This window comes from Prionailurus bengalensis, chromosome A3 (assembly GCF_016509475.1).
Source record: "Prionailurus bengalensis isolate Pbe53 chromosome A3, Fcat_Pben_1.1_paternal_pri, whole genome shotgun sequence".
NCBI classification, from domain to species: Eukaryota; Metazoa; Chordata; class Mammalia; order Carnivora; family Felidae; genus Prionailurus; species Prionailurus bengalensis.
Window position 1 is genome coordinate 114,877,475 of NC_057354.1, and position 20,961 is coordinate 114,898,435.

General features: G+C 38.5%; 2 pseudogenes; both read left to right on the forward strand.

The window, feature by feature from the left end:
• Positions 1 to 4,250: 4,250 nt before the first annotated feature.
• On the forward strand, positions 4,251 to 4,405 carry LOC122467443 (annotated as a pseudogene).
• A 92-nt stretch (positions 4,406 to 4,497) lies between these two features.
• Positions 4,498 to 5,523, forward strand: LOC122497280 (annotated as a pseudogene).
• The last annotated feature ends 15,438 nt before the right edge of the window (positions 5,524 to 20,961 follow it).

Below are 20,961 nucleotides of genomic sequence, written 5' to 3' on the forward strand. Positions count from 1 at the left end.
TAATATGAAAGCTGTGCTGTTATGATGAGCTCAAGGTTTAGGGAATTGTTTCTCCATGTCTGACTTGTAGGCATATTTACTCACTAATACCCATTTCTCCATCTCTTCTTTTCTCTCCTAAGTGACAGATATTAAAACTGTCTTCCCATGAGGTGGAAACTTGGAGGTTTCCCTCTTTTACTTAGTGATCATTTTATATTTGTCTTCATACTTGTCTCCCTTCTTTTCTAAAAGGAAGATCTAGAAAGGAAACCTAGCCTGGTTAGTTTAGCAGTGTTTTTTCAAATGTTTTAAAAATGTGGGTTGTAAATCAATTTAGTGGGTTTCAGTCAATTAAAAAATTTTTTTAATGAAAGTGCATCACAGGGAGTAAGATAAGTATTGTTTTATGAAATATCACACACATATATGTGTATACATAAATATATTCCTACATGTGTAACACACATGAAAGATAGTATGTGTAATGATTAAGGGCATAGACTCTGGAGCCATGTTGTGTGTATTAAAATCCTGGCTTGGCTCTTTGTCTTGTTCAAGTTTCTATGTGCCTCAGTTTACTCATCTGTAAAATTAAGGTAATAAAAGTACCTACCTCACAGAATTGTGAGAATTAAGTGAGTTAACATATGTAAAGAGCTTAGAATTTATAAATCCCTTTCTCTCTGTTTACCTATCCATCTATTCACACACACAGATATACACACAGATTTATATATCTACACACATACACACATATGCACATAGTAAGAGCTGTGTAAAAGGTTATCAATAATGTGTGTGTGTGCTTGTCCTGATGTAAAATATGTTTCTTACTGTGAGTTGTGGCCAAAAAAGTTTTAAAGTTACTTGTTTATCAGGTGGAAGGGTATTGTGAGTGGATTTGGAGTGAGGAGACTCTGGTCCAAGTCAATTCTCTGTCAATCCTCATGTTACCTGGAATGTATCATTTGACTTCTTTGTCATTGTCTTTCTCTTAAAGATGAATGGACTCTCAATTATCTTAAATGGGCCAACAAACACTATAACTCTATGCTTTTATTCTTTCTGCCTCTTCCCTTTCTTCCATCTTACTTATGAGCAAAATGAGAATTCTTTATGGATTGTAGCATTATGAGTTTTGACCTTGGCCAGATTGATTGAATGAGGATTAGGTACCTTAGGAAAAAGACATGCAATAGGGACTCTTGACACAAGATAGTGACCAACTCATCAACTCTTTCCTTTGAGGGGAAGTTGAATGTGGGAAGACAGGCAACATTAGGGATGTCTAGAGAGACATCACAATGGGGGAGGATCAGAGTGGTGTTGTAGTGCCCTACAAATTGTGGTAGGAGGAAAAATGGCCTATAGAATCAATACTGGTGGTGGAATTCTGTGGAGGGGAGGGAACCATCTCAAACTGCCTCTGACCAGCTTGTATGGTTGTGGAAAATCTGCCCCTCAGGACTTTCCCTAGGTGGGTTATAAGTGAGATAGAGAGTTACTTGGGGTTGGGGTGAGCCAGGAGAGGAGATGAGACAAAGGAGGGCCTAGGAATATGAGAAAGAAGAGTTTAAATATAAAAGACAACCAGTGTAACTTTCCTGGAAGCAGGGATAGTTAAGAGCATTTAAAATTAATGGGGATTTCTAATTCTCAATTTTTTGTTGACTGTGTCACACAGGGTTCAACTCCTCTCTATTGTACCATTCATACCCTCATCTTTGAGTCAGTAGTGTTCCAGAAAGAAAGGGGATTAAGGAGGGCCCATCAGCTTGATATAAGGAAGAAAGTGAAATTCAGAATAGATATCAATAATTTAGTGGAAGCAGGAACTCAGTTGAAATGTAGCCCCCACACCTGGGTGGCACAGTCGGTTGAGCTTCTGACTTCGGCTCAGGTCATGATCTCGTGATCTGTGGGTTCAAGCCCCACATCGGGCCCTGTACTGACAGCTCAGAGCTTGGAGCCTGCTTCAGATTCTGTGTCTCCTTCTCTCTCTGCCACTCCCTGACTTGTTCTCTCTCTCTCCCTTCCCCTCCCTCTTTCTCTATCTCAAAAATAAACATTAAAAAAAAAAAAAGAAAGAAATGTGTAGCCCCCACCAGGCACCCAGACATATTAGAAAGGATACCAGTTTTCCCAATATTTGTGGAATGAAGGTTTGAGCCAATTTGCTTAAATACTGGAAGACAGGATGAGTTGAGCAAGTGCAAGAGTTGGAGGCTTTCAAGCAGCTGATACATGATATAATACCGTAATTCTCTGTCATTTAGAGTGTTGTTTTCCAAAGAGTATCTCTGAGCACTAGCTTTGTTTCTCCTCACCAATAAGAGTTTCATGAGGAAATAAATTTGGGAAGTGATGGGCACTTCCCACTCCACTCACCTTAAAGATCTGCAGTTTACATCAGCATGTTATAACTCTGGGAAGTTGAGCAGTGAAGGTTCAAGATTACGTAGTTGCCTTCCTTGGAGCCCAAAAGCACCAAAGGAACACAGTCTAGTTTCCAATTACTTGCTAGATTTTTCTATCTTGATTTCAAAAAAGACATTGCCACACAATGTCCCGAAATTTCTCTATGAAGTGAATTTACCCTATTGTCACCATTTTGGTTAATAAGATTACCACCACATGTTATCTCAGAACTCTCAAATATCTTTTATTTTTGACCATTAGCTTTTCTTCACACCTGCCATACACATACAATAGAATTAATTCATTATCAGATCTTGCTGATGCTTGTAAAACACATATATCCCTTGTTACATGCCAGACTTTTAATAATTTTTTTTAACGTTTATTTATTTTTGAGACAGAGAGAGACAGAGCATGAACGGGGGAGGGTCAGAGAGAGGGAGACACAGAATCTGAAACAGGCTTCAGGCTCTGAGCTGCCAGCACAGAGCCCGACGCGGGGCTCGAACTCACGGACCGCGAGATCATGACCTGAGCTGAACTCGGCCGCTTAACCGACTGAGCCACCCAAGCGCCCCAGACTTTTTATAATTTTAATGTATATTGGTTATTTAAGATACATTGAATCTTAGTAACAGGAAATTGTATTTCCATATACCAAGCAACAAACAATTGGAGTTTGAAATTAAAGTACCATTTATAATAGCATAAAAAATTATCAATCATTTAGGGGTAAATCTGACCAAATATGTGAAAGACCTGTACACTGGAAATTACTAAATATTGCTGACAGAAGTAAAGAAAATTTCAAGAAGTGGAGAGCTATACCTTGTAAATGGCCTGGAAGGCTCAATATTGTTAAGGTATCAGTACTCTACAAACTGATTTATACATTCAATGCAATACCAATAAAAATCTCAGACTGTTCTGGTTCGAAATTGGTAAGCTGATTGTAACATTCATATGGGAATGCCAAGGACTTAAAATAATTAAAGCAACCTTAAAATAGTAAGAAGAAAGTTGGAAGGGTACACTACTTGATTTTAAACATTATTATTAAGCTGTTGTCACCAACACAATGTGGTATTGGCATGGAAATGGACAGTTACATCAAAGGAACAGAATAGAGAGTTCTGAAATAGACCCATACATTACAAACAATTGATTTTTTTTTTTTTTATATCAGAGCAAAGGCAATGCGATGGGTAAAGGATAGCCTTTTCAACCAAAGAGTGTGGGCATAATTGGATGTCTATTATTTTATTTTTTTAAAGATTTTATTTTTAACTAACTTCTACACCCAATATGGGGCTTGAACCCACAACCCTGAGACCAAGAGTGACGTGCTCCACAAACTGAGCCAGCCAGGCACCCATGGATATTTATATTAAAAAAACAAACAAACAAGAAACTTGGATCCATACTGTGCACCATTTATAAAAACGAATTCAAAATGGATCATATGCCTAAATGTAAAACCTAACACTATAAAAATTCTAGAAGAAAACATGGTAGAAAATCTTTGTGAACTTGAATCAGACAATACTTCTTAGAAAAAAATACCAAAATTACTGAATAAAAGAATAAATTGATACATTAGACTTCTTCAAAATCTAAAATTTCTGTTCTTCAGATGACACAGTTAGGAGAGAATGAAAAGACAAGCCACAGACTGGGAGGAAATCTTTGGGAAGCATATATTTACTAACGGACTTGATTCCAGAATATATAAAGAACACTCAAAACTCAATAATAAGAAAACCCAATAAAAATGGACAAAATATTTGAATAGACTTCACCAAAGAAGATCTATAGATGGCAAGAAATTACATGAAAATATGGCTAATAGAAAACTTACCTGGCAGGGGAGACACCATGATCACAAAGGTAGTTCTCCCAGGGTGAGGCTCATCCGTTGCACTCCAGATGTGCTGACCCCTGCGATTTCCCCAAATGACTTATTGGAGAAATGCAAATTAGAAACTATGAGATATCACTACATAGCTCTCAGAATGACTAAAATTAAAAAGATTGACCCCACCAAGTGTTGGAGAGGATGTGGAGAAACTAGAACTCTCACATACTACTGGTAGGAATGTAAAATGTATGAACACTTTGGAAAACAGTTGGGCAATTACTTAAAAATGTTAAAAATATGGCTGAGCCTGCTGGTCTTTGGCAAGCTGCTGATGCCGGTCTCTGTTGTGCAGGATGGGGTTTGTTAAAGTTATCGAGAATAAGGCTTACTTCAAGAGATACCAAGTGAAATTTAGAAGAAGACAAGAAGTTAAAACTGATTACTATGCCCGGAAATGCTTGGTAATTCAGGATAAAAATAAGTACAACACACCTAAATACAGGATATTTCATGTAAGCAACAGAGACATCATTTGTCAGATTGTTTATGCCCGTATAGAAGGAGACATGATAGTTTGTGCAGCTTATGCTCATGAACTCCCAAAGTATGGTGTGAAGGTTGGCCTGACAAGTTATGCTGCAGCATATTGTACTGGCCTGCTGCTGGCCTGCAGGCTTCTCCATAGGTTTGGTGTGGATAAGATCTATGAAGGCCAAGTAGAAGTGACTAGAGATGACTGCAGTGTGGAAAGTATTGATGATCAACCTGGTGCCTTCACCTGCTATTTGGATGCAGGGCTTGCCAGAAATACTACTGGAGATATAAAATTTTGGGGGTCCTCAAGGGAGCTGTGGATGGAGGCTTGTCTATTCCTCACAGTACCAAATGATTTCCTGGTATGATTCAGAAAGCAAGGAATTCAATGCAGAAGGGCATTGGAAGCACATCATGGGTCAAAACGTTACAGGTTATATGCAGTAACTAAGGGAAGAAGATGAGATGCTTACAAGAATCAGATGCCTTTATAAGAAAGCTCCTGCTGCTATATGAGAGAATCCAGTCTATGAGAAGGAGCCTAAGAAAGAAGTTAAAAAGAAGAGGTGGAATTGTCCCCAAATGTCTCTTGCCCAGAAGAAAGATCAGGTAGCTCAGAAGAAGGCAAACTTCCTTAGAGCTTAGGAGTGGGCTGCTGAGAGCTAATAAACCAAACCACAATTTTCTATGAAGATTTTTTGGATAAAGACAATAATAAGCTTATTCACCAACCCACAACAACAACAACAACAACAACAACAACAACAGCGAAGTTAAGTATACATCTACTACATGACCCAACCATTCCACTCCAAGATTTTTATTTGCCCAAGAGAAAAGGATGAGCAACTGAGTGGCTCAGTTGGTTGAGCATCTGACTCTTAATTTCAGCTCAGGTCATGATCTCAGGGTTCATGAGACTTGGATTCTCTCTTTCTCTCTCTCAAATAAATAAACTTAAAAAAAAAAAAGGAATTATGTCCTTGTAAAGATTTGCACAGAAATGTTTATAACAGCTTTGTAGCCCCTAAGTGATAGGCAACCCAAATTTCCATCAATGGGTAAATGGATAAACACATGGTAGCATATTTATACAATGCCATTGTAGCAACAATAAAAAGGAATGAATTGTGGATACAGTCAACAATAACAGCAGATCAGTTTGTTTGGGGAGGTATGTAGGGTGGAGGAGCACAGAAAAGTGGGAAAGGAAGGGATTCCAAAGGGACCTGAAGAAATTTGGGGCCATAATCCAGTGTTTACTATCTTGATTGCAGTGATGGTTTCACAAGTATAAGCATATTTCAAAATTCAACAAATTACACACTTAAAATAAAATATGTGCAGCTTATTTTATCTCAGTTATATCTCAAAACTGTTTTTTAAAAAGATGGTTCTAACATGCATTTATTTGAGGTTGTGTGTGGGTAATTCAGGTAGGCATGTCCAGCTTAGGGTTGGAAAAAGGGATGTGTCACTCTGGGGGAAGGTGGGGGAAAAGATTTTAGGAATAAATTGTCCCTCCCTCCCTTATCCTCTTTCTTCTCTCCCTCCTTTATCTGTCCTCCATAAAGATCTGAGATGGTTAAATATTATTTATGTGGAGTTGATAGTTGAAGATATGGGAAAGACTGGTTGCATAAAGGAATGGGTTATTGAGGAAACGTGAGAAACACTGAGGCATGTTTGAAAGGGACACTGAAGAATAAAAGAAACTAGTATGATCAGAAGAGTGGTGGGCATGTAGGAAAATAATTAGTAAAAGGGAATGGATGAACTACTTCCTTTTTGCTTAGTACTGTCTATTTCTGTGAATGTTGATCTGTCTTTTTAGGGCTCAGGAATATCTCCAATGGGATAAAGAACAAACCAAACAATCACAGGGCTATGCTGGTTAATACCCTATTGTTTCTAATGGAGTAGTATGTTGTTTAAAAAAAAAAAAAAACCCACAAGGCTCCTGGGTTGCTCAGTCAATTAGCTGGCCAATTTCCATTTAGGTCATGATCTCCTGGTTCATGAGTTCAAGCCCCACATCCGTCTCTGTGCTGACAGCTCAGAGCCTGGAGCAGGTTTCGGATTCTGTGTCTCAGTCTCTCTCTGCCCCAGCTCTGCTTGCACTCTGTCTCTCAAAAATGAAGAAACATTAAAAAAATATTTTTAAAAACCCCACAAAACGAAACCTCAATAAAACCAGTATTCTTAGGAGATGGGAGTCATTTCACATATAATCCTTTAGCTAGCTCAACAAATATTTGCATGGCCCCAACATCTTCTGGTTTTATTTTATTTTATTATATATATTTTATTTTATTTTATTTTATTTGAGTAAGAACTCTATACCCAGGGTGCCTGGGTGGCTCAGTCAGTTAAGCATCAGACTCTTTGGCTGAGGTCATGATCTTGCAGTTTGTGAGTTTGAGCCCCGCCCTGAACTCTGTGCTGACAGTGGGTAGCCTGCTTGGGATTCTCTCTCTCTCCGTTCCTCCCCTGCTTGTGCTGGCATTCTCTCTCTCTCTCTCTCTCTCTCTCTCAAAACAAATAAACATTAAAAAAAAAATCTCTGTACCCAACATGGGGCTCACACTTATGACCCTGAGATCTAGAGTTACATGCTGTACTGAGGCAGTCAGGTGCCCCATGCATTTTGTTTTTAAAAGACCACATGAAAATGCTGAGTGCCTTCAAAGAAGTATAGTAATTTATGCCCTCCTGTTTGGCATAAAGTGGGTGAAACATTTTTAATGTCATAGAACAAAGAAAAAAAGTAAATTATATAAAAACATATATGAGGTCTTTAAATGGGTGTCCTGCCTGCAGTCCTTTTGAGATGCTTTTCAGCCTTTTGTGCTGCTCCTGCCTGAGAAGTCCTGATAATAATTTCTATAAAGACTGCTCCATATTATATGACGTATTCGTATTATATGAATGTGCCAACAAGAAATTAATCCGTTATTTCAGAGAAATAACAGCCACTGTGGAAAAGAACCCATCAGGGTTAGGTTTCTACTTTCTTATATTCTTTAGATTTCCTACAATAATAAATGATTATGAAATCTAAAGATTTGCCAGGGAAGATTTAATATTCATTTCAACTGAAGAACTGAAGTATCTTTTTCAAAGCCTTTAGAAAGAAGTGGATGGGATTTCTTACCTGTGGCTTAAGTTAACAGTGTTCAGGGGAAAAGAAGAACCAAAGAGAAATTAACCAAATGACCAAACAAACAAACCCAAATTCACAAAAATAAAGAAATTCTATATACCAGATAACAACATTCATTGCTGACCGGTTTGTTAGATGTCAGACAGATCTCTGTTCTGACTGTTGAGCTGTGTGACCTTGGACAGATTGCCAGTCTCTGAGCTTCTGCTCTTCCTTAAAAGGGGCCATAATACCTACCTCACCAACAGAGACGTGGTGGGGAGTGAGACAGGGGATTTATGAGGGAGTGCCTGGCCCAGATTGTCTTAAAATGATCATTTAGTTCCTTCCCCTTTTTCTCAGGGATTAACTGAAGCTGACAGTTTGGGGTGCAGGCAGATAGTTTGCTGCAGTGTGTAAACCAATTCCAGTCTCCCCTTCTTTGGTGTTTCTGTACCTTCTTGGAGTGTGAATGAGGAGGGTCCTCTTCTTTTGATGTACAGGCTTGGGTTAGGTTAGCTAGGAAAGTGACATGTCTGGCTTTTTTCTTGCTGGCTTATATCTTTGGCCATGTTTCCACCACGCTGTGGCCTCAGTGCTCTGGTCAATCCAGAGTCATTAAAGCTGAGAGAAAAGGAGGTGAGGTGGCAAACTGTGTGGGGAGCTCAGAGCTGGTATTCCCAAATTCTTCTGATCTGCCCCACAGAGAGCACAGCCTTGGTTCAGGCAGGCTTCCTCTCCACAACAGCCAGGTTTCTTCTTTACCCTTCCAGAGTCCTACACTCTCTCAGGGGGAGGAGTGATGAATGTTTTTGGCACTAATGGAAAGAAATCCTCTTCCAAAGAGGAATACTTCTGTTCTACTCCCCCGTTTTGTCTTTAAACTTCAGGTTCTCTTTTCCAGGAGAGATTTAAATTGGATTACAGTAATAATTCCTATTTGTTACATGCCACATGCTTTATATCCATTAACTCACTTAATTCTCACAACAATCCTGCAAGATACATGTGGTTGGTTCCATTTTATGGATGAGAATATTGAGGCTCAAACAGATATGAGGACTTGTGCAAAGCAACATAGCTGGTGACCGTAATATTAATCCCCGGACATGTTTTATTTTGGAGCTGTGAAGGAGTTTGTCTCTCTCTCAGTCCTATTTACCTGTGTTTTCACCCCACTCATCATACCACCACCCTGGCCTGGGGCAAGTTACGAGCTTAAAGGATTTTTTTGCCATGTAAATCCTGAGATGTGATCTCTTTCTCTGTCTCATCCCTAGGATATCATTAGAGAGAGTTTGCCAGCTGGGAAAAGATACGAACCACCCCATAGCATCAGTGACTACAGTGTGTTCTCATAAAACTGGTGCTCTAAAAACGGCTACATTTTACTGAGAGAATTAACCACAAATTGAGGCTAGTTTTTACAACGCCACAAGTGGGGCTGTATTAATTATCTATAAAGACGATTCTGAAGTGGTTCTCTGCTCTCAAATTCCAAAGGAAGCAAGTAAGGTACAGTATGCAATGTTCTCTGAGGCGGATGATCCAGTCTTCTCAAGTTTTAGAAGGTCTCACTGGGGACAGTCAGGATCCTGAACTGTATTATGATTTTACTCTTTAAAAGGCTCTGTGAAGCCCTCAGAGCAGAACAAGCTGGCGTATCTCAGAGCACCAGAGCTAGATCCAAAGTGCATCGGCATTTTTTTCCTAGCAAAACAAAACCAAACTTGAACAGTATTTCCTCTAAAACTGAAAAACAAAGTCAACAAGGAGAAACAGGATAAAAAGAAGGACAGTTTTGGATTTTTGAAAAAATTTGATTCAGTACCTGGTGTGAATTGAATTTATTTAACTGTCATTCACATTTAAAGGCCTAGGCCCAGGTCTAGAAGAGTTATTGTAGCATTCCATGAAAGACTTTCCTTTGTTACCCACATTTAGTTTATGTGATTTGTGCACTAGGATTATTTTTCCAGTCTGAATGGATATAGAAGATGTATGGACCTGCAGTGTGTACAGAGCTGTTAGCATCACTCAGAAATAAGCTCCAGTCCCATTGCAACCCATATACATCTTGCATAACAAAGGATTTGGGGCTTAAGGTGGCATTTCAACCTCAAACAGTGTTCAATATGACAAACTTTTATTGCAGTTGAATTTATTTGTCGTTCTAGGTGTTCAAAGCATCTTATTTATTCTGAGGTACAGAATCAGTTTTTAGGGTGGTAATTAACTCTTTAATAGATGACAAAATTGATGTCTGATATTACAACATGAACCCCTACATCCAGCTATAACTGACTTGACTCTATTGCAAGGAGCTCAGGCTTTGGAGTAGGTTCTGCTATTTATACACTTTGGCTTTGGGAGAATCACTAGTGAGTCTTAAAATTGAATGTGCCTATAAATCACCTGAGGTTTCTGTTCAAAGGCAGATTCTGCTTCTGTAGGTCTAGTGTGAAGCCTGAAGTTCTGCATTTCTAACGAGCTCCCAGATGGTGAAGATGTTGACAGTCACACTTTGAGTGTCGAAAACTATTTGAACCTTAGTTTTCTCACCTGGAAAAAAAGGGGGGGGGGGATGAAAATAACTACTTGAGAAAATTGTTAGTAACACTAAATGAGTCAGTGAGGTGAAGCATCTGACACGTAGGAAGATTACCACAAATATAAATGTCCCACTCCTACTTTTCCCGTTTGTTCCTACCTAGCTCAGCAGGCAGGAACTCTGTTTGTTCAACCCTGTTTCCTCAGCTGCAGTTTTTAGTGGGTTTACTTTCATATTTATGTCATAGAATTAAGTTCATCGCAGAAAGACATGTGTAAATAATTAAGAACCCACCCTGTCCTCTTTCCCCAAATTATGTGCCATTCAACATTACATGGAAAATCTTATGCCCAATGCGAATGCTCAAAATTGAATTGCAAAGCAACTTGTTCAAAATAGCTGTAAAACTTTGCTTAACCATTAGCAAAACATGATTATTTGGGATCACAAAACAATACTCAATTATATTTTTGGAAGACACACTTCTAAAACAATGTTTTAAAATGGTTGGAAATGAAAGAATGGGCAAAAATATACCAGGAAACTCAAATATAAGCAAAGAGGGTTCTAATCTTAATATCGAGTGAGCTAGAATTCAACTCATACAGTTCCATAAAGTACAAGAGGAGGGAATACTTCTCAACTCATCATCTGAGGCCAGTTTTACCCTGATACCAAAACCAAACACATCAGGAGAATAAAAACTATAGGCCGATCCATTACGAATGTAGCTGCAAAAATCATTTTCAACAAAATACTAGCAAATTTAATCAACCTATCAAAGAGTTTTACATACCAGATATCATTATCCCATGAACGCAAGGGTGGTTTAACATTTCAAATTAATTTGTGTGATATGCCGTATTTTAAAATTACATGATCGTTTCAATAGGTGGAGAAAAGCATTTGATCAAGTCAGGTTCTGCTCAGGATAAAAATACTTAAACTATAAATACGAGGGTAGTCTCTCAAGCTGATAAAGAGCATCTATGGGAACTTACAACTAATATACTTAATGGTGAAGGTTGAGTGTTTTCCCTCGTAAGATAAGGGACAAGACAAAGATGTCATTCTCACCACCTCAGTTCAGTAGTCTACTTGAGATTCTTTCTAGGGGCAATGTCTTCGTCCATTCAGGCTACAATTACAGAATACCATAGATGGGTGGCTTGTAAACAACAAATTTATTTCCTGCTGGTAAGGAGGCTAAATGCAAGATCAAGGTGCCAGCAGTCTGGTGTCTGGTAAGGGGTCGCTTCCTGGTTGTTTTCCCTGTGTTCTCACATGGTAGAAGGGTCAAGGACCTATCCTAGGCCTCTTTTATAGAGGCACTAATCTAACTCCTCCATCCTCATGACCTATTTACCTCCCAAAGTTTCCACCCACTACCATGACCTTGGATGTTAGGACTTCAACATATGAATTTTTGAGTGACACAAATATTCACCCTATAGCAAGCAATTAGACAAGAAAAAGAAATAAAAGACATCCAGACTAGAAAGGAAGAAGTAAAACTATATTTGCAAATGTCATGATCTTGTGTATAGAAAAACTGAAAGAACCCACTGAAGACCTATTAGAGATAATAAACAACTTCAGCAAGGTTGTAGGATATAAGAGCAATATTAAAAAATCAATTGCATTTCAATACATTAGCAAAAAACAATCTGAAAATGAAATTCAAAAATAATTTCTTTTATAATAGCATGAAAAAGAATAAAATAAGAATAATTTAAATAGAAGTGGGTAAGACTTGTATACTGAAAACCACAAAACGTTGAAAGAAATGAAAGATCTAAATAAGCAGAGAGACATCCTATGTTCATAGACTGGAAGACAATACAGCAAGTTAAGATGGCGGTACTCCCTAACTTTGATCTGCCAATTCAATGCAGTCTCTGGCAAAATCCCAGAAATTGGCAAGCTGATCCTAAAATTCATGTGGAAATGCAAAGGATCTAGAACAGCCAAAACATTCTTGAGAAGAACAACACAATTATAGGACTCACTTGCAGTTTCAAAGCTATGTACTTTGCAGTTTGTACTGTGAGGTTACAAAGTGATGACAGTATGGTACTGCCATAAAGATCAATGGAATGAAATTTAGAGTCCAGAAGTAAACCCTAACTTTTATAGTCCGTTGGCTTTTGAATAAAGGGCCAAGATGATTTGATGGAGGGAAATAATAGTCTTTCAACAAATGGTATTGCATACATTAGATATCCACATGCAAAAGTATGATTTTGGAATATTATTGGAATAGTGGAAATTTTACTGCTATAATAAACTAATCTCAGCTCAAATATCAGCATCATGCATTTTAGTCTTTCTGCAAAGGAGATAAAACTATCATATATAGGGATGATAGTGATGTTATACTTTCAAATTGTGAGAATCAATTGAAAAGTTTTGTCAAGCAATAAGGGAATTCAAAGATAGTTACATACAAAATCACTCTAGGGAAATCAGTGGCAATCTCTCTATCTGTACCATTATCTGTATATATCAACCAGTTAGAAGATAAGATCTCACTTGGAATTGCAGTCAAAAAGATGAAATACCTACGGATTCAGCAAGACACAGATGAAGAAAACTTTAGAAGTCAATGAAAAATATGAAAGAAGATTTGAACAAATGCAAACCTTTTGCATGGTCTTAGAAAAACACTTCCATAAAGTTGACAGTTTTCCCCAGGGTAAATTGTACATTTAACATGATCCCAATAAAAATGCCTGTACTTTCCTCCCTGAAGTGGTGAAGTGTATTCAAAAGTTCATATGACAAATGAGACAAATAAGAACAGCCAGGAAATTCTGACAGAGAAGAGCAATGAGGAAGGGTTATGTCTATCAGATATTAAAGCATAAAGCAACAACAATTTTAAAGGTATGATAATGGTGTTTGAAATAAGCAGATGGACCAATAGAACAAAAAAGCATAAATAAACCCATAAACATACAGGAATTTAGTAGATGATAAGATGATATCAATGGGGTGGGGGGGGGAAGATACTATTCAGATAGTGTTGGGACAACTAAAACCATCTAGAAGAATGCAAAGTTGGATTAATATTATTATACTTAATAGTATAGGAGGGTAAGTTCCAAGTGAATCAAAGATTTAGATGTTAAAAATAAGGCCAAATAAACACAAATAAAACATGAGGAAATTACAACTTTGGAGTGGAGAATGCCTTTTTGATTATGACTAGAAACCTAGTGCATGGCTCCCTCTGGGTGCTTGGGAGCCTCCTGGCATGTCACTGGGCATGTCTCTGGGTAGGGAGTAGGTCTGGTCTGAACTGCAGCTGAGAGGCGCTGGGACTGGGTCACAGGGCTGCTTTGGGGGCCACAGCTGTGACTGAGGTCTACGGTCACAGATGGGCATACCTCCTGCTGGGTGCCTAGGCTGGCAGGACTGCTCCTGGATTGTAGCTGAGTAGGACAGGAATTCGATCATAGAGCTGCTTCAATATCTACAGACAGAGCCAAGGTTGGCAGACTGACTTCCTGGGGCACATGTCCTTACATGTAAATCTTTCTCAGAGTTTCTTTCATAGCCTAGTAGCTCTTTTCATTCTAAATGCTCTGTATGGGCAAAGCTACCGTGGCTGGAGCAGATTTAGTGAAAGGGAGTGGAAGTAGATGAAGGTAAGGAGGTGAGAGAGGACCGATGACAAGAATAGTATGTCAGCAGATTCTGAAGTGCTGACCAAGATGGAAACATAGGAAGCCCCTGAGCTTTTTTCTTCCACACGCACACCAAATGTACAGACACAATTGCACATGGTGCAATTCCCTGTGACAGAGATCTGGAAACTAGCTGAACAGCTCCTACACATCTAACAAACGAGAAAATACCCACATCTAAATGAATAGGAAAGGCCAAGACACTGTCTTGCTATAAGCCCCACCCCAACACAGTGCCACACAATTGGGATGGAAGCCCACATCTAGCATCCCAACTTTTAATACTCCCACTGAAGGAACAGACTCCCGAAACACCCATATTGGAAAGCAACAAGGCTTGTGTCCATAAGACTCCAAAACTACAGCAAGTAAAGAAGCAATTCTTAATGAGCACACAGCGCTTGCTGTGACTATCCCCTTAGGGCTCAGTGCAGAGGGAGCTGGCACAATTGCCTCTCCTCTACTTTCCCTGAGACAGGTTTGTCTGCATAATTTAAAAGCTGACCCCAAAGGGCCAGGTTTCTAACTTAGCAGGCACTAGGGACTTGGGAAGCCAGAGCTCCTCTCTCACCTTCTCCCTCTAGCTCATTCCAAGTCACTAGTCACCAGTATCTTTCTGGAAGAAGCTTAAACACACATCTGCACTCCAGATATTGTGGCTGTCACCACAAAAAGATTGAAAAAGAATCCCTACCCTCCATCTCCATCTATAATTCTTTTTATCTCCGTCTATAATTTTTTTCAGTAACACTGAAACTGTGTACTTGGTAGGGTTTTGGGAGTGATGGGGGGGGGGGCGGGTCTGAAGCTGATGGCCAAGAAAGAATTGGTGAGACATCTTTGGTGCCTAAAGGCAATTCTATAAACCACAGGGACAGGACCCGTGGGCAGAAAGAGCTGCTCCGGGACCCTGAGGAGAGACTGATTATATACTTGGGAGTTGGGGGAGGTAAGTCAAGAGGAAGTTTCCCAAGAGATTTTCATATGCTAAAGACTCACAGGGTACTGGAGGCCTAGCTGTTGTCAAACTAAGGTTGTTTTTACTTCTAGGAAAGCATTAGCATTAAGACAGTGGGGGGGGGGGGGCAGCGGGGAGTTACTCTGCCTGCCTTAAGTATTTGTCAGTGGGCTGCAGGTTATAAGGAAATTTAATTTGATCTTCCATTTCCTTCTGCTTTTGTTTCCCATATCATACCCATTAAACAGTAATTCCCCATCTTTTCTCTTCCCAGCCCCTGGCAACCACCATTCTACTTTCTGTCTCTGTGATTTTGACTACTCTAAGTTCCTCCTGTAAGTAGAATCATACAGTATTTGTCTTTTTGTGACTGGCTTATTTTACCTAAAATAATGTCCTCAAGGCTTATCCATATAGTAGCCTATACCACAATTTCCTTCTTCTTCTTCTTCTTCTTTTTTTTTAATGTTTATTTATTTTTGACACACAGAGAGACAGAGCACAAGTGGGGGAGGGGCAGAGGGAGAGGGAGACACAGAATCTGAAGCAGGCTCCAGGCTCTGAGCTGTCAGCACAGAGCCCTACGTGGGGCTCGAACTCATGGACCGCGAGATCATGACCTGAACCGAAGTCGGACGCTCAACAGACTGAGCCACCCAGGCACCCCACAGAATTTCCTTCTTTTTAAAGGCTGAATTATATTCCCTTTTATGTATATATCACATTTTGCTTATCTATTCATCTGTCATCAGACAGTTGGGTTGCTTCCACATTTTAGCTATTATGGATAATGCTACTCTGAACGTGGCTATACAAATATTTCTGAGACCCTCTTTTCAATTCTTTTGGGTATATGCCCAGAAATGGAATTGCGGGGGGGGGGGGCACCTGGGTGACTCAGTTGGTTAAGCTTCCGACTTCAGCTCAGGTCATGATCTTGCAGTCTGTGAGTTAGAGCCCCAAGTCAGGCTCTGTGCTGACAGCTCAGAACATGGAGCTGCTTCGGATTCTTTGTCTCCCTCTCTCTGCCCCTCCCTCCCCCTCTAAAAAAATAAATAAATAAAAAACATTAAAAAATTAAAAAAAAAAAAGAAATGGAATTGCTGGATCATATAATTTTATTTTTAATTGTTTGAGGAAACTCCATTCTGTTTTCCATAGCGGCAGTACCATTATACATTCCCACAAAGTGCACAAGGTTACTGATTTCTCCACATCCTTGCTAATACTTATTCTTCCCTTCCTTCCTTCCTTCCTTCCTTCCTTCCTTCCTTCCTTCCTTCCTTCCTTCCTTCCTCTCTTTTCTTTCTTTCTTTCTTTCTTTCATAGCAGCCATTGTACTGAGAGTGAAGTTGTATCTCATTGTAATTTGATTTGCGTTTCCCTAATGATTAGTGTTGTTGACCATCTTTTCTTGTATCTATTAGTCATTTGTATATCTTCTTTGGAGAAATGTCTGTTCACATCCTTTGCTTATTTGTGAACTGGGTTGTTTGTATTTTTGTTTTTGAATTATAGGAATTCTCTATATCTTCTGCACATTATCAGAATATTCAGATATATGATTCTTTTATCATGATTATAATTTGCAAATGTTTTCTCCCATTCTGTGGATTACATTTTTACTCTGTTGATAGTGTCTTTGATGCACAAAATTTAAAAATTTCCATACCATATAATTTCATTCACCTATGGAATCTATAGAAGAAACCCACAAATGAATAAACAAAAAGCAGAATCAGATCTATAAATGCAGAGCACAAACTGATGGTTGCCAGAGATGGGGGCTGGGGATGGAAGGTGGAGCAAAATGGTTGAAGGGAGATACAGTCTTCCAGATATGGAATGAATAAGTCAAAGGAATAAAAGGCACAGCATAAGCAGTATAGTCAATGATATTATAATAAAAATGTATGGGGACAGATGGTAGCTACATTTGTGGTTAACATAGCAGGATACATAAACTTGTTAAATCAGTAAGTTGTACACCTGAAACTAAGGTAACACTGTGGGTCAACTTTGCTTTAAAGTTTGGGAAAAAAATTTTCATGAAGTCCAATTTGTGTATTTTTGCTTTTTTTTCATGTGTCTTTGGTGTCATATTGAAGAAATCATTGCCATATCCAGTGTTTTCTCTAAGAGTTTTTGCCCTATGTTTTCTCTAAGAGTTTTTATCGTTTTCATTGATTTTCTCTACTGCTTTTTTGGTTCTCTATTTCATTTATGTATGCTCTAGTCTTTACTATTTTCATCTTTCCAATAGCTTTGGGTTTACCTTGTTCTCTTGTTTCCAGTTTACAACATTAAGTTGTAAAGGTAGGTTGTTGATTTGAGATTGATTGTTGTTTAATGTAACCATTTATATCTATAAATTCCCCCCTTAGTTGCACTTTTTATGCATCCCATAGTTTTGGCATATTGTGTTTTTGTTTTCACTCATTTCTAATTATGTTTTCATTTCCCTTGTGATGTCCTTTTTGATCAATTGATTGTTTAAGAATATGTTGTTCAGTTTCCACAATTTTGGGATTTTTTTCCAGTTTTTCTTTAGTTAATGATTTCAAACCTTATCCCATTGTAGTCAGACAAGATACATCATATGATAGCTATCTTTAAAAATCTATTGAACAGGGGTGCCTGGGTGGGTCAGTCGGTTGAGTGTCCCACTTTGGCTCAGGTCATCTCACAGTTGATGAGTTCAAGCCCTGCGTAGAGCTCTGTGCTGATGGCTCTGAGCCTGGAGACTGCCTCGGGTTCTGTGTCTCCCCCTCTCTCTGCCCCTCCCCCGCTCATGCTCTGTCTCTCTCTATCTCAAAAATAAATAAACATTAAAAAAAGTTTTTTTAAATCTATTGAACAAAAATCAATTGAGTCTTAATTTGTGGCCTAATGTATACTCTAGCCTGTAAAATGTATCCTGTGCACTTGAGAAGCATTTTTATGCTGTTGTTGTGGAGTAAAGTGTACTGTATGTGTGTTAGATCTAGTTGGTTTATTGTGTTGTTTTTCTGTTTCCTTACTGGTTGTTCTATCCATTATTGTGAGTGAGGTATTGAAGTCTCCAAGTAGTACTATAGGGCTATTTATTTCTTTCTTCAATTCTGGCAGTTTTGCTTCATATATTGTGATGGTCTGTCATTAGGTACATAAATGTTTATAATTCTATCTTTTTGCTTTATTGAACTTTTTAGTAATGTATAGTGTCTTCTTTGTCTCTTGTAAACTTTTTGGATTTAAAGTTTGTCTTGTTGATATTAGTATAGCCACTACTGCACTCTCTCTCTCTGTCTGTCTCTGTGTGCATGCGTGTGTGTGTATGGAATATCCTTTTCTGTTGTTTCAATTTCAAACTATTTGTGGCTTTGGATCTAAAGTGAGTCTTTTATAGACAACATATAGTTGCATCGTATTTTTCAAAAACCATTCTGCCTTTTGATTTAAGAGCTTAATCCATTTACATTTACAGTAATTACTGAGAAAGAATGACTTACCTCTGTCATTTTGCTGTTTATTTTCTATGTAATTTAGAGTTCTGTCCCTCGTTTCCTGCATTATCTTCTTTTGTGTTTAGTTTTCTTATAGTGAAAAATTTAAATTATTTCTCATTTCCTTTTGTTGATATTCTGTAGTTATTTTCTAGGTGGTTACCATGGGGATTACATTTGACATCCAAAAGTTACATCATTCTAATTTGATTTTATACCAGCTTAACTTCAAAAACATACAAAAACTAGCTCCTTTATAAGTCTGTCATCACCCCTTTTTGATGTTGATCTCACAAAATTACATTTTTCTACTTTGTGTGCCCCAGCATACTAATAATTCTACTAATGCACTAGTCTCTTAAATTACGTAGAAAAGAAAATATGAAATTACAAACCAAAGTTACAGTAATACTAGATTTCAGACTGTTTATATATATTTGTTTCTTAAATCATATAGAAAGTAAAATGGAGTTATAAACTGCTGTTACAATAATACTAGCTTTCATTATTGTCCACGTTTACCTTTTTTAAATTTTTAAAAATATTTTTAGTTAAAGAACAATTCTTTTTTTTGAGAGAGACAGAGCGTGAACGTTGCTCCAGGCTCTGAGCTGTCAGCACAGAGCCTGATGTGGGGCTCAAACTCACAAATTGTGAGATCATGACCTAAGCCTAAATTGGATGCTTAACTGATTAAGCCAACCAGATGCCTTCCACATGTTTACTTTCATTGAGATCTTTATTTCTTCATGTAACGTCCAGTTACTGTCTAGTGTCCTTTCCTTACAGGACTTACCCTGTATCTTACAGGACTCTCCTGAGTATTTCTTGCAGGGAAGTTTAGTAGTGACAAACTTCCTAAGTTTTTGTTTATCCGGAAATGTCTTGATTTTCTACCCACCCACTTCTAAAGGACAGTTTTGCCCATGTAGGATTCTTGGTTCAGAGATTTTGCTTTTAGACCTTTGATTGTGTAGGCTTACCATTTCCTAACCTCCAAAGTTTCTGATGAGAAACATGCTTATAATCTTATTAATTAAATTTTTTTTCATCTTTTAATTCCAGTGTAGTTGACATACATGGTTATATTACTTTCAGAATTACAATATAGTGATTCAACAATTTTTTTTCCAATATATGAAATTTATTGTCAAATTGGTTTCCATACAACACCCAGTGCTCATCCCAAAAGGTGCCCTCCTCAATACTCATCACCCACCCTCCCCTCCCTCCCACCCCCCACCAACCCTCAGTTTGTTCTCAGTTTTTAAGAGTCTCTTATGCTTTGGCTCTCTCCCACTCTAACCTCTTTTTTTTTTTTCCCTTCCCCTCCTCCATGGGTTTCTGTTAAGTTTCTCAGGATCCACATAAGAGTGAAACCATATGGTATCTGTCTTTCTCTGTATGGCTTATTTCACTTAGCATCACACTCTCCAGTTCCATCCACGTTGCTACAAAGGGCCATATTTCATTCTTTCTCATTGCCATGTAGTACTCCATTGTGTATATAAACCACAATTTCTTTATCCATTCATCAGTTGATGGACATTTAGGCTCTTTCCATAATTGGGCTATTGTTGAGAGTGCTGCTATAAACATTGGGGTACAAGTGCCCCTATGTATCAATACTCCTGTATCCCTTGGGTAAATTCCTAGCAGTGCTATTGCTGGGTCATAGGGTAGGTCTATTTTTAATTTTCTGAGGAACCTCCACACTGTTTTCCAGAGTGGCTGCACCAATTTGCATTCCCACCAACACTGCAAGAGGGTTTCCGTTTCTCCACATCCTCTCCAGCATCTATAGTCTCCTGATTTGTTCATTTTGGCCACTCTGATTGGCGTGAGGTGATATCTGAATGTGGTTTTGATTTGTATTTCCCTGATAAGGAGCGACGCTGAACATCTTTTCATGTGCCTGTTGGCCATCTGGATGTCTTCTTTAGAGAAGTGTCTATTCATGTTTCTGCCCATTTCTTCACTGGGTTGTTTGTTTTTTTGGTGTGGAGTTTGGTGAGCTGTTTATAGATTTTGGATACTAGCCCTTTGTCCGATATGTCATTTGCGAATATCTTTTCCCATTCCGTTGGTTGCCTTTTAGTTTTGTTGGTTGTTTCCTTTGCTGTGCAGAAGCTTTTTATCTTCATAAGGTCCCAGTAATTCACTTTTGCTTTTAATTCCCTTGCCTTTGGGGATGTGTCGAGTAAGAGATTGCTATGGCTGAGGTCAGAGAGGTCTTTTCCTGCTTTCTCCTCTAAGGTTTTGATGGTTTCCTGTCTCACATTCAGGTCCTTGATCCATTTTGAGTTTATTTTTGTGAATGGTGTGAGAAAGTGGTCTAGTTTCA